The following is a 24,035-nucleotide window of genomic DNA, read 5'->3' on the forward strand; positions in this document are numbered from 1 at the left end:
TTTTTAAGATTCATATATTTATTTGAAAGGCAGATTAGAGAGAGGGGCAGAGAGATCTTCCATCTGCTGATTTATTCCTCACATGGCCGCAACGGCCGGGGCTTAATCACAGCACTAGCCCTTTGATCGCCTCTATTAAAATAACTTGTATGGGGGCTGGTGTGGAGTAGTGGGTAAGGCTGGCCTCCCATATGCGTGCCTGTTCCTGTTCCAGCTGCTCCAGTCCAGCTCCCTGGTAAAACAGGGGAAGATGGCCCAAGTGTTTGGGCCTTTGCCACTCACATGGGAGACCCAGATGGAGCCCTTGGCTTTGGCCTGACCCAGTGCTGGCCATTGGGGCCATCTGGGGAGTGAACCAGCAGATGGAAGGTATCTCTAACTCTTTTTTTTAAACTTGTGATCCATCCCTGGATCATACTATGTGCTTGGGAAAACTAATCTAGTGTATATATCAGAATAAAAAGCTGTGGCCTAGGGCAAGTGCATTCTAAGTTGTGCAAGTTGGAAGTTTCCACTGTCTGGTGGTTGCTTACCTAGAAACTCCTGAAGTCCATCTCTCTGTCTACCTATCAAACCCTTATTTACTTCCTGGGACCCGAACTTGAACCTCATCCTCCCTTTGGTGGTTTTGTTAGTGGAGTTGAGTGGAACCGGTTCTTGTCTTTGCTCAAGAGTTCCGACATGAGACAGGAGTGGTCAGCAGGGTAGCAAGGGTTAATGGGGTGGGACATCCATCAAAACAGCTGGGCACCTCTCCACACGGAATCTGAGACTGGATTTTTAAGGGATGGGGGCGTTATTCTGGCTGCTTCTCCTCTCCTCCTCCCTCCTCTGGACAAAGGATCTGCTGAATATGGATCGGGTACATTCCTCCCATGGTTTCACTGCTCAGTGCTGTCACACTGGGCGGCCCACTTGGCAGAGGAGGGTCCCCTGGGGTGCCTCCCTGGGAGAAGGCCCTGAAGGTTTTACTGCGCAAGACTATCAGGCGGGGTCACCCCGGCTCAGGAGAGTCCCTGGGGGAGCCTCCTTGGGGAAGCTGGGACTGCAAAGTTATTGGGTTTCAGGCAGGGCTTTGTAGTGTAAAATACTGGCTGCTTCTAAGGTGAGCTTCCAAGACTGCTACACTCCTTCCTGAAGAAACTTATTTTTCTCAGGCCTCTCACACAAACAGGATAATTTCCAACTTCCTCCCTAACAATTTTTGCAACAAACAAGGCAATCAAGTCAATGAAAGAATTTCACACTTGGGGCATGGTAGGCTGAGGTTCCACCTGCGTTGCAGCATCCCATGTAGGCACTGGTTTGTGTCCCAGCTACACCTCTTCCAATCCAGTTATCTGCTATGGCCTGGGAAAGCAGTGGAAGATGGCCAAGTGCTTGGGACCCTGCACACACATGGGAGACCTAGGGGATGCTCCTGGCTCCGGCTGTTGTAGCCATTTGGGGAGTGGGCCAGCAGATGAAAGGCCTATCTTTCTCTTTCTCTGTGTAACTCCACTTCTCCAATAAATAAAACCTTTCAAAAACAAACAAACAAAAAGACTTACAAATAAGATTAACGTCACCTTTCCCCACAATTCTAAGGATCTGCCCTCTGTGTTAATCATTATCTCACATACTGATATCCATATCTGCATGTGAATATAGGCTGTATCATATAGAAGGCTCGTCACATTTTATGTGGATTTGAATTAGGAATATTAACATAAAATTTCACATACAAATTTGAAATTATTCATTATTTGCTTTGAAAATTATCATGAGTCATGTATCTTTCTTAAACAGATTTACTGATACAAGTATTTATTGCTATTCACTGGTAGAAATATTTACTGATACAAATACAATTTTCTTACTATGCAATTAATCTTTTAAAAATCCACAATTCAAACATGTGCAATAATCACCAAGAAGCACTTTTTTAAAGATTTTATTTATTATTTATTTAAGAGGTAGAGTTACAGACAAAGAGAGGGAGAGACAGAGAGAAAGGCCTTCCATCTGCTGGTTCACTCCCCCAAATGGCTGTGTCAGCCAGAGCTGGGCTGATCCAAAGCCAGGAGCCAGGAGCTTCCTCTGGGTCTTCCCATGTGAGTGCAGGGGCCCAAGGACTTGGGCCATCTTCCATTGCTTTCCCAGGCCATTAGCAGGGAGCTGGATCAGAAGTAGAGAGGCTGGGACTCAAACTGACACCCAAATGGGATGCCGGCAAGGCCTCAGGTGTGAAGCAGTCTCTGGGTCCCTCCCCCGGAGCCTGGGGCCGCAGTGCCCCGGGTCTGGCCCCGTGCAGCCTGGGCCTCAGTGCCCGGGTGCTGATCCCGTGCAGCCTGGGCCGCAGTGCCGTGGGTGCTGACCCCGGAGCCTGGGGCCGCAGTGCCCTGGCTCTGGCCCCATGCAGCCTGGGCCGCAGTGCCCCGGGTGCTGACCCCGGAGCCTGGGGCCGCAGTGCCCTGGGTGCTGACCCCGGAGCCTGGGGCCGCAGTGCCCTGGCTCTGGCCCCGTGCAGCCTGGGCCGCAGTGCCCTGGGTGCTGACCCCATGCAGCCTGGGCCGCAGTGCCCTGGGTGCTGACCCCATGCAGCCTGGGGCCACAGTGCCGTGGGTGCTGGCAAACCAAAGGCACATTCCTGAGGCCTGGCTCTGTCTTGGCACAGCCTGACAAGAATGGCTGGCTTGACTTCACAGTCCCCAGCTGCTCTGTGTGTGTGTCTGCTTGTTTGTGTGCCTGTGAGTAATTCCTTATAAAATACATTTCAGTAAAAACGTGAGTGAAGTGAAATGCAGGAGTAAATAGTCATAAAATTCAGGTAAATAAGAAAGTCAAATATAGGAAGAAATGACTCACGGTAATGGTGGCAACACCGAGGAGGCAGCCCGAGGGTGCGTGTGGAAAATCTGGTAGCGAGAGCCCACGCCTGGGGCAGGGTTCCAGCACCTGCAGGCTCTGGGCCCGGGGAGAAGCCAGGTGCTGTGGGGGGCTGGTACAGGGGTCAGATGTGCCGACTCAAATCCAGAGCAGCTGCTCCCAAGCTCCTGAGCTGTGTGGCCTCGTCCACTGAGACGTCCTCCCCTCTGGCCACTCCTGTGCTCCCAGAGACCAGCATGTGAGCAGGTGAGGGGGTGCAGGTGGAACAGCGTGCGAGCCCAGAGCTGGCCAGGCATGGGGGCACTAAGTGCACTGTTAGGCCATCCTGTCCACTGTGGTTCTGACTGAGCTGCTTGGTGGCTGGTGACACAGCCTGTCTGTGGACAGTCAGGTGAAGAAGGTTATCTGGAGGGCGTGGGCAGCCTGCAGGGTTCAGAGGCTCAGGGAGAGGCTATGGTCACTCCCTGGAGGCTGCCCCTCCCTGCATCCAAGTTCCTGGAGAGGTCTTGAGATGGCCCCGCTCGGGTCACAGGTACAGCCTCCTCCCCTTGGCTGGGGGGCTGAGACCCAGTGACTCCATTCAGCACCCTCGGGGGTGGGGAGGGGAGGGCTGTCCCTGGAAAGCAGGCTGGGCAGAGGGGCTGCCATTGAACCTGTGTCCTGCTGGGCAGTCTGGGCGGTGTCAGACCACATGCGTTTGCATTTACTGGTTTGACCTGGACCCAAGAGGGGACTGCTTGTCTGCCTGCTCATCTGAGGATCGCTGGGCACTGACACACGGGGTCTCCAGAACCTGGGCAGGAGGCTCTGAGCGCCGGTCTCTCAAACGAGCTTCCCACAGGAAACGCCGACTGTCCTTGGCCACACTGGGCCATGACTCGCTGCAGGAGGCAGCCGTCAGGCCCCAGGCCCGGTGGGGCAGCTCCACACTGAACGTCCGTCCGCTGGGCCTGCTGACATCCCAGATCCACTTTCCAGTGTCCCCAGCTCTTCTCCCTGCTGCTGCTGCAGCCTCGTGGTTCCTGCTGTCAGAGAAGCACGTTCTCCCCCCATTTTCTGTGCCTCAGCCTTAGTCCTGCAGAGCTTTCTAGGACAGACTGCGAAGGACAGCACGCATGCTGGCAGCCCGAGGGGCACTCGTTTGCTGAGTCACGAGTCTCAGTGATGTCACGTCCTCGCCCCCCCCGCCCCGGTCTGGGATTTGATGAGCACTCCAGCGAGGGGAATTGCTGGATGCCTGCACAATGACGCCTGGGTGTCGCCTCACCCTGTGCACAGCTGAGAGCCCCGGGCTGTGTCTGACTGTTGTTGGCCCAAATCAGGGACACTGAGCTGGTGAGGGAGACGCACACGTGGTCTGCTTGCTGGGACCTGATGCCTCCATGACAACACAGACCCAAGAGGCAGGAGGGAAGCCTCACTTTCCACCTCGGAGTGTGGGTGTGTGCATGTGTGGGTAGAGGGTGGGAACAGCCCACACAGCCGACTCTCCATCTAGAAGAGAAATGCGATCGGGTGAGGCAAGGTCATGTCTACTTCTCAGACACCTTAAATAACCAACACTACCAAGGAATGGCAATGTTATCTGCAGCAGCCCACCTGTACATCCTACGGTGCGGCAACAACTCAAGCTGTGCATGTTACCTGTAACAGCCCACCTGCACATCCTACAGCACCACACCAACTCAATCTGTGCATGTTACCTGTGACAGCCTGCCTGCACGTGCTACAGCACAACACCAACTCAATCTGTGCATGCTACCTGTAACAGCCCACCTGCATGTGCTACAAAGTGACACCGACTCAATCTGTGCATGTTACCTGTAACAGCCACCTGCACATCCTACAGCACCACACCAGCTCAATCTGTGCATGTTACCTGTGACAGCCCACCTGCACATCTATAGTGTGACACTGACTCAATCTGTGCATGTTACCTGTGACAGCCCACCTGCACATCTATAGTGTGACACTGACTCAATCTGTGCATGTTACCTGTGACAGCCCACCTGCACATCCTACAGCACCACACCAACTCAACCTGTGCATGTTACCTGTAACAGCCACCTGCACATCTACAGTGTGACACTGACATAATCTGTGCATGTTACCTGTAACAGCCCACCTGCACATCCTACAGCACCACACCAACTCAATCTGTGCATGTTACCTGTAACAGCCACCTGTACATCTATAGTGTGACACTGACATAATCTGTGCATGTTACCTGTGACAGCCCACTTGCACATCCTACAGCACCACACCAACTCAACCTGTGCATGTTACCTGTAATAGCCCGCCTGCATGTGCTACAGCACAACACCAACTCAACCTGTGCATGTTACCTGTAACAGCCCGCCTGCATGTGCTACAGCACAACACCAACTCAATCCGTGCATGTTACCTGTGACAGCCCACCTGTACATCCTACAGCACCACACCAACTCAATCTGTGCATGTTACCTGTGACAGCCCACCTGCACATCTATAGTGTGACACTGACTCACTGTGCATGTTACCTGTGACAGCCCACCTGTACATCCTACAGCACCACACCAACTCAATCTGTGCATGTTACCTGTGACAGCCCACCTGCACATCTATAGTGTGACACTGACTCAATCTGTGCATGTTACCTGTGACAGCCCACCTGCACATCCTACAGCACAACACCAACTCAACCTGTGCATGTTACCTGTAACAGCCCGCCTGCATGTGCTACAGCACAACACCAACTCAACCTGTGCATGTTACCTGTGACAGCCCACCTGTACATCCTACAGCACCACACCAACTCAATCTGTGCATGTTACCTGTAACAGCCACCTGCACATCTACAGTGTGACACTGACTCAATCTGTGCATGTTACCTGTGACAGCCCACCTGCACATCTATAGTGTGACACTGACTCAATCTGTGCATGTTACCTGTGACAGCCCACCTGCACATCCTACAGCACCACACCAACTCAATCTGTGCATGTTACCTGTAACAGCCACCTGCACATCTATAGTGTGACACTGACATAATCTGTGCATGTTACCTGTGACAGCCCACCTGCACATCCTACAGCACCACACCAACTCAATCTGCGCATGTTACCTGTGACAGCCCACCTTCACATCCTACAGTGCAACACTGACATAATCTGTGCATGTTACCTGTGACAGCCTGCCTGCACGTGCTACAGCACAACACCAACTCAACCTGTGCATGTTACCTGTAACAGCCACCTGCACATCCTACAGTGCAACACTGACATAATCTGTGCATGTTACCTGTGACAGCCTGCCTGCACGTGCTACAGCACAACACCAACTCAACCTGTGCATGTTACCTGTGACAGCCACCTGCACATCCTACAGCACCACACCAACTCAACCTGTGCATGTTACCTGTAACAGCCACCTGCACATCTACAGTGTGACACTGACATAATCTGTGCATGTTACCTGTGACAGCCCACCTGCACATCTATAGTGTGACACTGACTCAATCTGTGCATGCTACCTGTAACAGCCACCTGCACATCTACAGTGTGACACTGACATAATCTGTGCATGTTACCTGTGACAGCCCACCTGCACATCTATAGTGTGACACTGACTCAATCTGTGCATGTTACCTGTGACAGCCCACCTGCACATCCTACAGCACAACACCAACTCAACCTGTGCATGTTACCTGTAACAGCCCGCCTGCATGTGCTACAGCACAACACCAACTCAACCTGTGCATGTTACCTGTGACAGCCCGCCTGTACATCCTATAGCACCACACCAACTCAATCTGTGCATGTTACCTGTAACAGCCACCTGCACATCTACAGTGTGACACTGACTCAATCTGTGCATGTTACCTGTGACAGCCCACCTGCACATCTATAGTGTGACACTGACTCAATCTGTGCATGTTACCTGTGACAGCCCACCTGCACATCCTACAGCACCACACCAACTCAATCTGTGCATGTTACCTGTAACAGCCACCTGCACATCTATAGTGTGACACTGACATAATCTGTGCATGTTACCTGTGACAGCCCACCTGCACATCCTACAGCACCACACCAACTCAATCTGCGCATGTTACCTGTGACAGCCCACCTTCACATCCTACAGTGCAACACTGACATAATCTGTGCATGTTACCTGTGACAGCCTGCCTGCACGTGCTACAGCACCACACCAACTCAACCTGTGCATGTTACCTGTAACAGCCACCTGCACATCCTACAGTGCAACACTGACATAATCTGTGCATGTTACCTGTGACAGCCTGCCTGCACGTGCTACAGCACAACACCAACTCAACCTGTGCATGTTACCTGTGACAGCCACCTGCACATCCTACAGCACAACACCAACTCAACCTGTGCATGTTACCTGTGACAGCCCACCTGCACATCCTACAGCACCACACCAACTCAACCTGTGCATGTTACCTGTAACAGCCACCTGCACATCTACAGTGTGACACTGACATAATCTGTGCATGTTACCTGTAACAGCCCACCTGCACATCCTACAGCACCACACCAACTCAATCTGTGCATGTTACCTGTAACAGCCACCTGTACATCTATAGTGTGACACTGACATAATCTGTGCATGTTACCTGTGACAGCCCACTTGCACATCCTACAGCACCACACCAACTCAACCTGTGCATGTTACCTGTAATAGCCCACCTGCATGTGCTACAGCACAACACCAACTCAATCTGTGCATGTTACCTGTAACAGCCCGCCTGCATGTGCTACAGCACAACACCAACTCAATCTGTGCATGTTACCTGTGACAGCCCACCTGTACATCCTACAGCACCACACCAACTCAATCTGTGCATGTTACCTGTGACAGCCCACCTGCACATCTATAGTGTGACACTGACTCAATCTGTGCATGTTACCTGTGACAGCCCACCTGCACATCCTACAGCACAACACCAACTCAACCTGTGCATGTTACCTGTAACAGCCCGCCTGCATGTGCTACAGCACAACACCAACTCAACCTGTGCATGTTACCTGTGACAGCCCACCTGTACATCCTACAGCACCACACCAACTCAATCTGTGCATGTTACCTGTAACAGCCACCTGCACATCTACAGTGTGACACTGACTCAATCTGTGCATGTTACCTGTGACAGCCCACCTGCACATCTATAGTGTGACACTGACTCAATCTGTGCATGTTACCTGTGACAGCCCACCTGCACATCCTACAGCACCACACCAACTCAACCTGTGCATGTTACCTGTAACAGCCACCTGCACATCTACAGTGCAACACTGACATAATCTGTGCATGTTACCTGTAACAGCCCACCTGCACATCCTACAGCACCACACCAACTCAATCTGTGCATGTTACCTGTAACAGCCACCTGCACATCTATAGTGTGACACTGACTCAATCTGTGCATGTTACCTGTGACAGCCCACCTGCACATCCTACAGCACAACACCAACTCAACCTGTGCATGTTACCTGTAACAGCCCGCCTGCATGTGCTACAGCACAACACCAACTCAATCTGTGCATGTTACCTGTGACAGCCCACCTGCACATCCTACAGCACCACACCAACTCAATCTGTGCATGTTACCTGTAACAGCCACCTGCACATCTACAGTGTGACACTGACTCAATCTGTGCATGTTACCTGTGACAGCCCACCTGCACATCTATAGTGTGACACTGACTCAATCTGTGCATGTTACCTGTGACAGCCCACCTGCACATCCTACAGCACCACACCAACTCAATCTGTGCATGTTACCTGTAACAGCCACCTGCACATCTATAGTGTGACACTGACATAATCTGTGCATGTTACCTGTGACAGCCCACCTGCACATCCTACAGCACCACACCAACTCAATCTGCGCATGTTACCTGTGACAGCCCACCTTCACATCCTACAGTGCAACACTGACATAATCTGTGCATGTTACCTGTGACAGCCTGCCTGCACGTGCTACAGCACAACACCAACTCAACCTGTGCATGTTACCTGTAACAGCCACCTGCACATCCTACAGTGCAACACTGACATAATCTGTGCATGTTACCTGTGACAGCCTGCCTGCACGTGCTACAGCACAACACCAACTCAACCTGTGCATGTTACCTGTGACAGCCACCTGCACATCCTACAGCACCACACCAACTCAACCTGTGCATGTTACCTGTAACAGCCACCTGCACATCTACAGTGTGACACTGACATAATCTGTGCATGTTACCTGTGACAGCCCACCTGCACATCTATAGTGTGACACTGACTCAATCTGTGCATGCTACCTGTAACAGCCACCTGCACATCTACAGTGTGACACTGACATAATCTGTGCATGTTACCTGTGACAGCCCACCTGCACATCTATAGTGTGACACTGACTCAATCTGTGCATGTTACCTGTGACAGCCCACCTGCACATCCTACAGCACCACACCAACTCAATCTGTGCATGTTACCTGTAACAGCCACCTGCACATCCTACAGTGCAACACTGACATAATCTGTGCATGTTACCTGTGACAGCCTGCCTGCACGTGCTACAGCACAACACCAACTCAACCTGTGCATGTTACCTGTAACAGCCACCTGCACATCCTACAGTGCAACACTGACATAATCTGTGCATGTTACCTGTGACAGCCTGCCTGCACATGCTACAGCACAACACCAACTCAACCTGTGCATGTTACCTGTGACAGCCCACCTGCACATCCTACAGCACCACACCAACTCAACCTGTGCATGTTACCTGTAACAGCCACCTGCACATCTATAGTGTGACACTGACATAATCTGTGCATGTTACCTGTGACAGCCCACCTGCACATCCTACAGCACAACACCAACTCAACCTGTGCATGTTACCTGTAACAGCCCGCCTGCATGTGCTACAGCACCACACCAACTCAATCTGTGCATGTTACCTGTGACAGCCCACCTGCACATCCTACAGCACCACACCAACTCAATCTGTGCATGTTACCTGTAACAGCCACCTGCACATCTACAGTGTGACACTGACTCAATCTGTGCATGTTACCTGTGACAGCCCACCTGCACATCTATAGTGTGACACTGACTCAATCTGTGCATGTTACCTGTGACAGCCCACCTGCACATCCTACAGCACCACACCAACTCAACCTGTGCATGTTACCTGTAACAGCCCGCCTGCATGTGCTACAGCACCACACCAACTCAATCTGTGCATGTTACCTGTGACAGCCCACCTGCACATCCTACAGCACAACACCAACTCAACCTGTGCATGTTACCTGTAACAGCCCGCCTGCATGTGCTACAGCACCACACCAACTCAATCTGTGCATGTTACCTGTGACAGCCCACCTGCACATCCTACAGCACCACACCAACTCAATCTGTGCATGTTACCTGTAACAGCCACCTGCACATCTACAGTGTGACACTGACTCAATCTGTGCATGTTACCTGTAACAGCCACCTGCACATCTATAGTGTGACACTGACTCAATCTGTGCATGTTACCTGTGACAGCCCACCTGCACATCCTACAGCACAACACCAACTCAACCTGTGCATGTTACCTGTAACAGCCCGCCTGCATGTGCTACAGCACAACACCAACTCAATCTGTGCATGTTACCTGTGACAGCCCACCTGCACATCCTACAGCACCACACCAACTCAATCTGTGCATGTTACCTGTAACAGCCACCTGCACATCTACAGTGTGACACTGACTCAATCTGTGCATGTTACCTGTGACAGCCCACCTGCACATCTATAGTGTGACACTGACTCAATCTGTGCATGTTACCTGTGACAGCCCACCTGCACATCCTACAGCACCACACCAACTCAACCTGTGCATGTTACCTGTAACAGCCCGCCTGCATGTGCTACAGCACCACACCAACTCAATCTGTGCATGTTACCTGTGACAGCCCACCTGCACATCCTACAGCACAACACCAACTCAACCTGTGCATGTTACCTGTAACAGCCCGCCTGCATGTGCTACAGCACCACACCAACTCAATCTGTGCATGTTACCTGTGACAGCCCACCTGCACATCCTACAGCACCACACCAACTCAATCTGTGCATGTTACCTGTAACAGCCACCTGCACATCTACAGTGTGACACTGACTCAATCTGTGCATGTTACCTGTGACAGCCCACCTGCACATCTATAGTGTGACACTGACTCAATCTGTGCATGTTACCTGTGACAGCCCACCTGCACATCCTACAGCACCACACCAACTCAATCTGTGCATGTTACCTGTAACAGCCACCTGCACATCTATAGTGTGACACTGACATAATCTGTGCATGTTACCTGTGACAGCCCACCTGCACATCCTACAGCACCACACCAACTCAATCTGCGCATGTTACCTGTGACAGCCCACCTGCACATCCTACAGTGCAACACTGACATAATCTGTGCATGTTACCTGTGACAGCCTGCCTGCACGTGCTACAGCACAACACCAACTCAACCTGTGCATGTTACCTGTGACAGCCACCTGCACATCCTACAGCACCACACCAACTCAACCTGTGCATGTTACCTGTAACAGCCACCTGCACATCTACAGTGTGACACTGACATAATCTGTGCATGTTACCTGTGACAGCCCACCTGCACATCTATAGTGTGACACTGACTCAATCTGTGCATGCTACCTGTAACAGCCACCTGCACATCTACAGTGTGACACTGACATAATCTGTGCATGTTACCTGTGACAGCCCACCTGCACATCTATAGTGTGACACTGACTCAATCTGTGCATGTTACCTGTGACAGCCCACCTGCACATCCTACAGCACCACACCAACTCAATCTGTGCATGTTACCTGTAACAGCCACCTGCACATCCTACAGTGCAACACTGACATAATCTGTGCATGTTACCTGTGACAGCCTGCCTGCACGTGCTACAGCACAACACCAACTCAACCTGTGCATGTTACCTGTAACAGCCACCTGCACATCCTACAGTGCAACACTGACATAATCTGTGCATGTTACCTGTGACAGCCTGCCTGCACATGCTACAGCACAACACCAACTCAACCTGTGCATGTTACCTGTGACAGCCCACCTGCACATCCTACAGCACCACACCAACTCAACCTGTGCATGTTACCTGTAACAGCCACCTGCACATCTATAGTGTGACACTGACATAATCTGTGCATGTTACCTGTGACAGCCCACCTGCACATCCTACAGCACAACACCAACTCAACCTGTGCATGTTACCTGTAACAGCCCGCCTGCATGTGCTACAGCACCACACCAACTCAATCTGTGCATGTTACCTGTGACAGCCCACCTGCACATCCTACAGCACCACACCAACTCAATCTGTGCATGTTACCTGTAACAGCCACCTGCACATCTACAGTGTGACACTGACATAATCTGTGCATGTTACCTGTGACAGCCCACCTGCACATCTATAGTGTGACACTGACTCAATCTGTGCATGTTACCTGTGACAGCCACCTGCACATCCTACAGCACCACACCAACTCAATCTGTGCATGTTACCTGTAACGGCCACCTGTACATCTATAGTGTGACACTGACAATCTGTGCATGTTACCTGTGACAGCCCACCTGCACATCCTACAGTGTGACACTGACTCAATCTGTGCAAACCACTTGGTATGGATGGTGCAAACACTGCGGGCTGCCATGAAGAGGCACACGAAGCCGGCTCCACGAAGGGGTGTATGGTTAGGCATGCAAGCCAGCTCCGTGAAGGTGTGTGTGGTCAGGCACATGTAAGCTGGCTCCGTGAAGGGGTTTGCGGTTAGGGATACACAAGCCAGCTCCGTGAAGGGATGTGTAGTCAGGCATACGCAAGCCAGCTCCTGTTCTTCCCTGAGCCTGGAGCCAGGCCAGGAATCTGTCAGAGAACATCAAGTAGGGACCGTGCTCCCTGGGTAACTCCACCCACCCCAGCCTGGGAAAGGTGAGCAGTGACGATGATGGAGGGGACAGAACCCACTCCCCAAGGCCACACGGGCGTTGCCTGGTGGCCAGACAGCACAGCAGGTGCTCAAGAAAGAACTGCGGAGTTTGTCTCCCCAGCTGGAGGCCCAGTGAGGGATCATACACATCTTGGAAAGAGGATTGCTGAAAATGTCAGTCCTCGGACCAGGAACACTGACATTTTTATTTTAAGAGGCAGCATTGGTGCATCTGGGTAAAGAATGTGAAAATGTGATATACTCTTTGTCAGACAGATGGACATCAATACAGCCTCTCCAGGAAGCTAGCACTCCCCAGAAGCCAGCATGTTAGCAACATGTAAACATGCGCGCTTGCTGACCTGCCGGGTCACTAACACAGCCGGCCAGCTAGAAGCATCAAAGATGCACACACGAGACGCCAGTTTGCTTCCAGACATTCACAGTCGGGTTGCTGGGGCAGAAAGCACAGCAGCCATGCTCACCCTCATTCCTGCTGCACCGGGTGTACCTCCATCACCGTCCTCTGCGGGGCGGGAAGAGAACCACATTGGCCACCGTCATGCCCCAGGAAGCCCCTGGTACAGCCGACTGTGGGGAGCAAGAGTCAGGAGAAGACACACGGCCCTTCTCGTCTCTCCAGTCAGCGCACCAGCCGCCACTCTGAAAGCAGGGTAGTCTCCCTGGTGGGTGAACACGCCCGGCCTCTGTGAACCTCACGCCCACGTAACATCTCCTGAGATGCTGACGGGGCAGTTTAGAACTACTTACTAGACTCCCACTGAAACTGAGGGTTACTAGGAGCAAGAGATAATTCTAATGGATTAATGACAATTTGTAAACAGGAAGTAAAGGGTAAAAAATCCTGCTATTGGGGGGCCGGCGCCGTGGCTCACTTGGTTAATCCTCCGCCTGTGGCACACATCCCATATGGGCACCGGGTTCTAGTCCCAGTTGCTCCTTTTCCAGTCCAGCTCTCTGCTGTGGCCCGGGAAGGCAGTGGAGGATGGCCCAAGTGCTTGGGCACCTGCACCTGCACGGGAGACCACGAAGAAGGACGTGGCTCCTGGCTTCAGATCGGCACAGCACTGGCCGTAGTGGCCATTTGGGGAGTGAACCAACAGAAGGAAGACCTTTCTCTCTGTCTCTCTCTCTCACTAACTCTGCCTGTCAAAACAAACAAACAAACAAACAAACCTGCAATTGGAACAGCTTCATTCTCCTGTCTTCTGACATGTGTTACAAGTATGTACGTGTTGTATGTTGTGTTACATGTGTGTATGTTGTGTGTACAGGGTACAAATCCCTAAGAGCTTGTTTTAACTGACTTACAGATAAATGGGCACGCATATGAATTAAGACTATTAAAGGAACCCACATGTCTTTTACATCATGAGACATAAGTCTTTCAGAAATAAACTATTTTAAGTTTGTTGATGAATAAAAGAAGACATCTTCAAAACTGTTAGCATACCTTTGTGCCTGGGTTTGCTGGCCAGACAGGGTCATACTGATCTCTGGTGTTTAAGATGATAAAAATATAAATTTAATCTAAATATATGTTGAAGTACAACACATTATCTATGTATCGTGTGTAACAATTTAAGTTTAAAAATAACTTTTTGTCTAATATCTCAATTATCAACAATCTAGTACAATTATTAAAAATAAATTGGGTGAATATAAGTGAGAGAAACATTTCTAAATATAAGTTAAACCATTTTGGGGCCGGCGCTGTGACATAGCAGGTATCCCATATGGGCACCTGTTCAAGTCCCCACTGTTCCACTTCTGATCCAGCTCTCTGCTGTGGCCTGGGAAAGTAGTAGAAGATGGCCCAAGTCCTTGGGCCCCTGCACCAACATGGGAGACCTGGAGGAAGCTCCTGGCTCCTGGCTTCAGACTGGCCCAGCTCTGACCATTGCAGCCATTTTGGGGAGTGAAGCAGCGGATTGAAGACCCCTCTCCTTCTCCCCTGGCCCCTCCCCTGCCCCTGCTCCTGCCCCTGCTCCTGCCCCTGCCTCTGCCTCTCTGTAACTCTGCCTTTCAAATAAATAAATATATCTTTTTTAAAAAACCATTCGGCTTCTTATATCTGTAAAAAGATAACGTATTTGGGTCTGTTAACAAATATGTTTTCACAAATTACCAACCACTGAAATGAAATTTTGTGCCTGTCAGGATAATCCCTTGCACTCTGTGTCTTTACTGGATTTTGATTGTTGGGAAAAATGAGTCTTCAGTTATGAGTTTTGCTGCCTGTCTCTGGACCCCTTTGCCTTTAGTGGGTCTGCCTGAGTGCAGCCACCCTGATGGAACAGGTGGTGATGATTCACGGTGATCAAGGACCCTGCTGTGACCAGAGGTTCCTAAGGTTTTTGATCATCTCTGACAGGTTTCTCAAAAGCAAACCTCCAGGGGCGGCTGCTGCCTGAGGAGAACTCGGTGCACAGGAGAGCTCTGGTCTGAGTCCTGGCTGCTCCACTTCCGACCCAGCTCCCTGCTAAGGCACCTGGGAAGGCAGCGGAAGGTGGCCCATGTGGCTGGGCCCCTGCACCTGCGTGGGAGACCCAGGTGGAGCTCCCGCTGCCCGCTCCTGGCTCTGGGCTGGCCCAGCCCTGGCCAGACAGGGTTACACTTATGAAACACCTGGGGAGTGAAGCAGCAGATAGAATACGTCTCCCATCATCTAGACTCTTCCCCGTGAGGGGTGCTCACGGCACAGGCAGGCCCTCACCTAGGCCCTCACTGCCACCATTGCCACATCTGCCCGTGGTGGCTCAGAGAGGGCAGGCGGGGTCTGTCCCGTGTACCGGATGCTTCTCGAATCCACACTCTGCAGGATCAGGAGACCAAGTGCTGCCCTGATGGCCAGAGCAGCCGACCCCAGGGATCCACTGCGGGGTCAGGGGAACCAGTGTGTAGGACAGATCTCCACTGTGCTCTTGAGGGGCTGGGCCTGGACAGCCATTGTTCCATGAAAATGACCTGCCCCTGGCCTCAGGTTGGCCTGGGCAGAAGGCTGCTGGGGTCTGTGGTCTCCCCTGACCACTGGATTCAGGGCTGCCCGGCTCACCCTGCTGCTCTCTCCCCTCAAGGTTTCCTCCTTCTCCCGAAACACCAGCCACTGCTTCCTCGCATGCTGGTGGGTCAGGCGCTCCTCCTGCAGCCTGGGCACTGCACACCCTTAGGGGCTCCTCTGCACGCTGCGGGGGAACGGGGTGAGCCGTGAGTGACGTCAGCTCTGCCTGGTGCTCCGTGAGGCCCAAGGTGAAGTCAGAGTCAGGGCTCCTCCCTCTGGGCAGACACCGGGCTCCATCCCTGGGTTTCCCGGCCCTGCCTGTCCTCTCTGGGCTCCTCTCCCGGTGAAGGGAACTTGGGCCACCAGGGGGCGCTGGTTGTCACAGTCTGGCGGCCTCGGCCGGCATAACATCACCTTGTGGGCAGGCCGAGGCCTCCAGCTCTGGGTGACTCTCCAGGACCAGGAGGGCCCACAAGCCACGCTGATTTGCTTGGGGAAAGTGTGTGCGCAGGGAGCCCTGTGCTGTCTCAGGCTGGGCCGCCCTGCCCTGGTCAGTGAGGCATCACGAAACACAGAAACTGAAATTAAAAATTAAAAAAGCTTGGCTAATAAGCTCAGGGCAATCCGAGACCCCACGCCTGCCCAAGCATCCCCCTGCGAGCTGTGCCTGGAGCCTCCTCCCAGGCCTCGCCTCCACCTCCCCACCAGGTGAAAATCAGCAGCCAAGACCAGGCCGAGGTGATGTGGGGGCGGGGGGGGGGGTGCAGCAGGCCCCAGCTCCACCCACCCAGAGAAAACGATCCGGGCAAAGACACAGACTCCAGGCAGGTGGAGGCAGCGCGGCACAACCTCCAGCCCCATCACTGCGCCCTGTAAGCCAGCCCCTCGCCCCGACAATTCACACTCCCAGGGCCACCTACCAAACAGGGGCAGGTGCCCGATTCCCAGAAGTCACCACCACTACCTCAGAACAAGAGCGTCCTGCCCACACACGAGCACACAGGACCCGGCACTGGGGGCCGCCCACAGTCTAGGCTTCGCGCCTCCCTCAGTGCAACTCTGGCTCACGGCTGATTTCCATTTCACCAACGCCAAGGACTCCCTGAGGCTGCAGGGCCCACGCAGGGCCCCCGGCTCCCCTGTCCCAACACTCCCTTCACCCCGGGGAAGACCTCCAGGGAACTGTTTTGCTGGCTGGGGGAGGCTCAGGGCCGTCTCCACACCTCCTCCCTTGCTCATCAGGGAAATGAGATTTTAGGCAAACTCAGTTCAGCGAAGCCACATTTACCACCCAGGTGCGGCTCACTTGTGGCATCGGCATCGACGGAGGTCCTGCTTCGTAATGCTGAAAGGCTCCGGAACCCCGGAGAAGGGGCCCGAGCAACCACAAGACGCTCCGGTCACCTCTCTGGATGATTCCAAGCTGCCCCAGTCCTGTAGAGACCCCGGCTGCTTTGTGGGGGCGGCCACGGATGAAACACACCAGTTCCCTCACTCTCCACGTGGACAGAACCCACCCGCCTGCAGGCCTAGAAAGTGGCCGGCGCCAACGGGCCTGTGTGGTGTGGGGGTGGCGGGGTGCTGAGCCGGGCCCTGACAGGCACCTGGGACCTCGTAGGGAAGAGCAAGCAGGCTGGGACCGAGGAGGGTGGCGGTAACGGTTCTGGGGAGGAAATTATGGCTCACTGCCTCGCTCCAATGGCCCGGACTTGCGCAAGCAGATACCAGGAAAAGGTAATTTGAGCGTTTCTGCGGCAATTAAGTGTTCACATGGAGAGGAAAGCACAAAGTGGAATTCAGAAAGATGCAACTCGCCGCTTCTTTGCAATCCATTTGCTCCGTGTGTCTGGCCGGGCCACCCACGGAGTGGAGCTGCTGGCCCAGCACAGGCAGCCCGCGGAGCAGGCAGGCACCCTGTCTGCATCTGCCACGGGGCTGCTGGCGTCCCAGGCGAAGCCTCTTTGCAGAGAGGCTACTGACCTCATTTTCCTTTGAATTAATTTAAAAATTTATTTGAAAGGTAGAGGGGGTGGGGGAGGGAGAAGGAGGTGGGGAGGGGGGGGGAGAGACCCATCTTCCATCTACAGGTTCATTCCCCAAATGTGCAGCAGCCGGGGCTGGGCCAAGCCAAAGCCAGGAGCCAGGACCCCATCTGGGTCTCACAGATGGGTGGCAGGGACCTCAGTCCTTGGGCCATCGTCCACGGAGCAGGAGCCGGACTGGAAGTGGAGCAGCTGGGGCTTGAACAGTCACCCCTACATGCGATGTGGGCATCCTGAGCACCGGCATAACCTGCTGCAGCACAGGACCCGTCTGCAGTGAATTTTCAGGGACTTTTACGTCAGCCCAGTCCCCAGGTCACGGTCCTTCTGCCTCAGCAGTGGCTGGGCCAGCTCTGCCTCTAGTCCACAGGGCTTGGGGCTGAGGGCACTGGGAGCAGTGTGCGGAAGACAGGCAGAGGGAGGGGAAGGAAGGGACACAGCAGAGGGGCCTGCCCGGGTGGGCGTCGACCAGTCCTCTGCTCTGACCACACCGCGTCCCTCCACAACCCCGCGAGGACTTCTTCCCGTGGCTCCTGGTGGTCCCTCTATACAGGGCCTGCGTGAGCCAGCAGCAGCTGCAGGTGCTCGGGGCAGTGAAACCAGTTCCCCAGAGAGGAGCCACCCTCCGCCCTGCAGGCACGCGCTCTGGGCCCGCACTGTGCCTCCGCGTCTGAGCTCTGGACCTCCTCCTTCCAGGATGACTGTCCCGGCTGCAGGCAGACTCACTCCCGCGTACGGTGTGCCATTTCCTCAAGCTCTAATTACGGAACAGGAGCTCAGAAATGAAAGTGCCGGCGCTGGGCTGTAATTCCTGGAGTCTGGACGGAGACGGGCCTTCAATTAGGCTGTCCTGACTCCAACGGGCGCACACGCTCGGAGTCCCTTCCGCCGGCTGCTGAGGGACAGCGAAGGAGGGGCCGTCTCACAGACACCAGTCATGTGGCCACACGCACACACACACACACAGACCAGACCCTGCTAAGTCTGGGTCAGAGACGGGGAAGACAGGTGCTGTGGCCAGGACTCAACACTCAGGGCAGGCTGGGCAACTCGAACAAGGAAAACTCCCCCTGCAATCCCTCCTGGGGCTCTGCTCACCTCCCAGGGCTCTGTTCTCACCTCCCAGGGGGCTCTGCTCACCTCCAGGGCTCTGCTCACCTCCAGGGCTCTGTTCTCACCTCCAGGGCTCTGCTCACCTCCCAGGGCTCTGTTCTCACCTCCAGGGGGCTCTGTTCTCACCTCCCAGGGGGCTCTGTTCTCACCTCCAGGGGCTCTGCTCACCTCCAGGGCTCTGTTCTCACCTCCAGGGCTCTGCTCACCTCCCAGGGCTCTGTTCTCACCTCCAGGGGGCTCTGTTCTCACCTCCCAGGGCTCTGTTCTCACCTCCAGGGGCTCTGCTCACCTCCAGGGCTCTGTTCTCACCTCCAGGGGGCTCTGCTCACCTCCCAGGGCTCTGTTCTCACCTCCAGGGGGCTCTGTTCTCACCTCCCAGGGCTCTGTTCTCACCTCCAGGGCTTTGTTCTCACCTCCAGGGGCTCTGTTCTCACCTCCCAGGGGCTTTGCTCTCACCTCCCAGAGCTCTGTTCTCACCTCCTGGACTATGTTCTCACCTCCAGAGCTCTGTTCTCACCTCCCAGGGCTCTGTTCTCACCTCCAGGGGCTCTGTTCTCACCTCCAGGGCTCTGTTCTCACCTCCCAGGGCTCTGTTCTCACCTCCAGGGCTCTGTTCTCACCTCCAGGGGGCTCTGCTCACCTCCCAGGGCTCTGTTCTCACCTCCAGGGGGCTCTGTTCTCACCTCCAGGGGCTCTGCTCACCTCCAGGGCTCTGTTCTCACCTCCCAGGGGGCTCTGTTCTCACCTCCCAGAGCTCTGTTCTCACCTCCTAGACTATGTTCTCACCTCCAGAGCTCTGTTCTCACCTCCCAGGGCTCTGTTCTCACCTCCAGGGGCTCTGCTCACCTCCAGGGCTCTGCTCACCTCCAGGGCTCTGTTCTCACCTCCCAGGGGGCTCTGTTCTCACCTCCCAGAGCTCTGTTCTCACCTCCTAGACTATGTTCTCACCTCCAGAGCTCTGTTCTCACCTCCCAGGGCTCTGTTCTCACCTCCAGGGGGCTCTGCTCACCTCCCAGGGCTCTGTTCTCACCTCCAGGGGCTCTGCTCACCTCCAGGGGCTCTGCTCACCTCCAGGGCTCTGTTCTCACCTTCCAGGGGGCTCTGTTCTCACCTCCCAGGGCTCTGTTCTCACCTCCTAGACTATGTTCTCACCTCCAGAGCTCTGTTCTCACCTCCCAGGGCTCTGTTCTCACCTCCCAGGGGGCTCTGTTCTCACCTCCAGGGCTCTGCTCACCTCCAGGGCTCTGTTCTCACCTCCAGGGCTCTGTTCTCACCTCCAGGGGGCTCTGCTCACCTCCAGGGGCTCTGTTCTCACCTCCAGGGGCTCTGCTCACCTCCCAGGGCTCTGTTCTCACCTCCAGGGCTCTGCTCTCACCTCCAGGGCTCTGTTCTCACCTCCAGAGCTCTGTTCTCACCTCCAGGGCTCTGTTCTCACCTCCAGGGGCTCTGCTCACCTCCCAGGGCTATGTTCTCACCTCCCAGGGGCTCTGTTCTCACCTCCTGGACTATGTTCTCACCTCCAGAGCTCTGTTCTCACCTCCCAGGGCTCTGTTCTCACCTCCTAGGGCTCTGCTCTCACCTCCAGAGCTCTGTTCTTACTTCCTGGACTCTGTTCTCACCTCCAGGGTTCTGTTCTCACCTCCTAGGGCTCAGCTCTCACCTCCCAATGGCCTCTGTTTTCACCTCCAGGGTCTGCTTGGGCATTCACTGCACATCCCCTTCCCCCATGCCAGTTCCCCTGAACCTGTTGTCCCCAAGTGCTCCCTTCCCTAAGTGACAAGTGGTTTCTCTCTCAGAGGTGGGACCCTCTAACAGCCCCCCTGGGGTCTGGGTCTGCATCTCCCAGTGGAAAGGGGTGGAGACCTTCCTCACCTCCAGCTGATTGTGGTAACCGTGGGGGACCCCTGGAGGGCACTGCAGGTGAGATGGGCACCAAGACCTCTGCCTCAGAGAGCTCTGGCAGGGGTGCACCTCCCAAGGGCTCACTTCAGAGCTCAGCTTAGAGTGGAAGCTACTGGAAAGCCAATGGGCAGATGGCCCTCGAGACAGGCCCAAGAAGGGCAAGGAGCCACCCCCCACCACACACACATAAAACTCCCGTGGACAGACAGTGGGGCAGCCCAAATGCTGAGCTGTCCCACACAGTGGTGAAGGAGGAACCTCTGGGCCTGCTCGTGTTGTCCCAGATAAGTAGAGCACAGGGAGTGGACCGGCCACCATTCTGGAGGAGGAGGACCCTGCCTGGGCACCACAGTGACCCACAGGCACTGGCTACTTCCGGAGTGTCCACGGGCACTGGCTACTTTCAGAGTGTCCATGGGTACTGGCTACTTCTAGAGTGTCCACTGGCACTGGCTACTTCTGAAGTATCCACGGGCACTGGCTACTTCCCAAGTGTCCACGGGCACTGGCTACTTCCCGAGTGTCCACGGGCACTGGCTACTTCCGGAGTGTCCACGGGCACTGGCTACTTCCGGAGTGTCCACGGGCACTGGCTACTTCCAGAGCATCAGTGGACGTGCTTTCGTGCCTGGTATAGTGTAGAGCTGTGTTTCTGCTGGTGGTGCTGGGGGTTGGGTGGGTGTAAGGGTGCCAGGCGCCCACACGTCCCCAGGAAGACATGTCTGGTGCCAGGGGCACCACCAGGACAAGCCAAGTGCACAGAGACCATGTGGCCTATCTCCACCCTGCAAACCATGGGGGCTCCGCAGACCCTGTGCCATCTGCCCGTGGTGTCAGTCACTGGTGTGGTTGTCAGGTACCCTGAGGGGGAAAGGGTTGGGTCACAGCACACACTAACCCAGGGGACAGAGCTTCCCTGCCAGTCCCTCAGCGCCCCCTCCCTGCCACGGCCGACTGGACCTGGCCCCTGTGTCCACCAGAGCCTGGCCTGGTGTTGCATGGAGAGGGAGAACTGTGCGGTTCAGTGCTGAGAGCTGGGCTGCCCTGATGCTGGGCTCAGGCCTCAGAACCCAACCCCAGCCCAAGCTCCCAGTGTTGGCTCCCAGAGTGCTCCCCCACACCCCTCACCTCCTACAGGACGCGGTGCAGGCCACATGCAGGAGGGAGCAGTGGTCCCCAGGCTGGCCCACACTCAGACACGCAGCCCCACTTGCTCAGTCCTGCCCATGAGGGAGCAGACAGGGGCCTGGGAGTGGGCAGAGGGGGCACGGGGGAAGCAGCACCAGGGACTCCCCCGCCCTGCCCCCTCGGCTGCTCTCACAAGGTCCACACGTCTGCTACTCCGCAGTCTGTCTGTCACAACCTTGGTCATTTTCTGCTGCCCAGTGCAGCCCAACACCACAAGAAAGGGAGACAGGAGGGGCAGGCGGCAGGTGTGGCAGCGAAGTCACAGCTCAGACACCCACACCCTGATTCCAGCTTCTTGCTGACACACACCCTGTAGGCAGCAGGTGGCCCCTCGGGTGTTTGGGCTCCTATCAACTCACATGGGAGACCTGGCTGTGGCAGGCATTTGGGGAGCAAACCAGTACATGAAACAGCTGTCTCCTTGCCTTTCAAATAAAATGAAAACTTTTTTTTTTTTTTTCAGAAAAATGGAGGGAGGGGGCCAGTGCTGTGGCATAGTAGGTTGAGCCTCCACCTGTGGCAACAGCATCCCATATGGGCACTGGTTCAAGTCCTGGCTGCTCTACTTCTGATCCTGCTAATGTGCCTGGGAAAGCAGAATTTGGCCCAAGTCCTTGGGCCCCTGCACCCACATAGGAGACCCAGATAATCTCCTGGCTCCTGGCTCAGATCAGGCCAGCTCCAGCCATGTGGGGAGTGAGCCAGTGGATAGAAGCTCTTTCTCTCTGTCTCTCCCTCTGTCTGTGACCCTGCCTCTCAAATAAACAAACCTTAAAAAATAAGAGGTGGAGGAGAGACAGGAAAGGCAGCCTGGGGAGGCCCAGCCGCAGAGGCCTGCCCACCGTCTCCTGCCTCCTGCCCAGCAGCCTCGCAGATGGCCCCCACGGGCCTGCAGCCACCCAGGGCACAGTGTGGTCCTGGGCTGCCCTGCCTTCTGTGCCAGGAGATTGCTCTCTGCATGTGGCTGGCTTGTTAAAGGTGCAGGTACCCGGCTGCTGCTCAGGAACTGGGAGCTGACTACGGCGAGGGGGGATGAGCAGTGCGTCCGTCCCTGCACAGGGATGCGAGGAGCCAGGGAAGCAAAGCCCCGGCCTGAGGGGCAGGGTCCAGGTGGGCCCTTCCGTCCTGGGGACAGCAGGTCACGGGCAGGGGACCAGCGAAGGTGTCACCACTGGGGTCTGGCAAATCTCCCTGTGACAACTTCGTGGCCACTGTGCCTGGGGCCTCCGAGCGTGTGCAGCTTCTGTGTGCAGGTGACTCTGCAGCCAGCCCGAGCCTGCAGTCCGCTCTGAGATCACCTTCCAGCAGCAGCTCTGGGCTCTGCACCTGTTTTGTGGGGCCTGGAACCACCTGTTCCCTGATTTCTCTCTAGGAGCAGCTGGGGTGGAGGGGCTGTCACCAGCTCTCTGGGGCTCCCCAAGTGTCCATGGCCCAGACCCAAGGAGACAGGTTCTGGTCCTGCAGAAGCTGCCTGCCGCTCTGCACACACACATGGCCGGGGAATCTGCTGCCCAGCGGAGCCTCCCGCCCACCCAAGGGGCTCCATCCTCACATGCGGGGACATCTCGTCTCACACCCCTTCTTCCAAAAACGCATTTTCAATGATTTCTTATGACCATGTGTGTATAAAGCTGTATACCATTCAAACTGGATTTATTATTCTATATCGATGATTACTTTCATGTTCTGCTAATTTTAAAAGAGAAATTGAGAGTAAACATTTCTGGGCTGGCATAGTGGCGCAGCGGGTAAAGTCTCCACCTGTGAAGCATGCATCCCATACGGCTGCTCCTCTTCCGATCCAGCTCCCACTAACGGCCAGGAAAAGCAGTGGAAGATGCCCAAGTGTGTGCACCACTGCACCCCCATGAGAGGCCCAGATGATGCTCCTGCTTCA

The 24,035-nt window shown here is 54.8% G+C and overlaps 2 long non-coding RNA genes across 2 annotated transcripts in view; both read right to left on the reverse strand.

The window, feature by feature from the left end:
* Positions 1–1,918: 1,918 nt before the first annotated feature.
* LOC149120304 (uncharacterized) lies at positions 1,919–14,838 on the reverse strand. Its single transcript, XR_016225701.1, has 2 exons — positions 13,357–14,838; positions 1,919–4,362 (listed from the first exon to the last, which is right to left on the reverse strand). It is a non-coding gene; the product is annotated as an uncharacterized LOC149120304 (long non-coding RNA).
* A 3,001-nt stretch (positions 14,839–17,839) lies between these two features.
* The window catches only part of LOC103346834 (uncharacterized), a 50,060-nt gene continuing 43,864 nt past the window's right edge, over positions 17,840–24,035 (reverse strand). The window contains exon 4 of the long non-coding RNA XR_016225700.1: positions 17,840–18,830. This is a non-coding gene — a long non-coding RNA (uncharacterized LOC103346834). The remainder of the gene's footprint in view (positions 18,831–24,035) is intronic.

The sequence above is a fragment of the Oryctolagus cuniculus genome, chromosome 19 (genome assembly GCF_051225735.1).
Source record: "Oryctolagus cuniculus isolate XC-2025 breed Fujian yellow rabbit chromosome 19, ASM5122573v1, whole genome shotgun sequence".
Lineage (NCBI taxonomy): Eukaryota > Metazoa > Chordata > Mammalia > Lagomorpha > Leporidae > Oryctolagus > Oryctolagus cuniculus.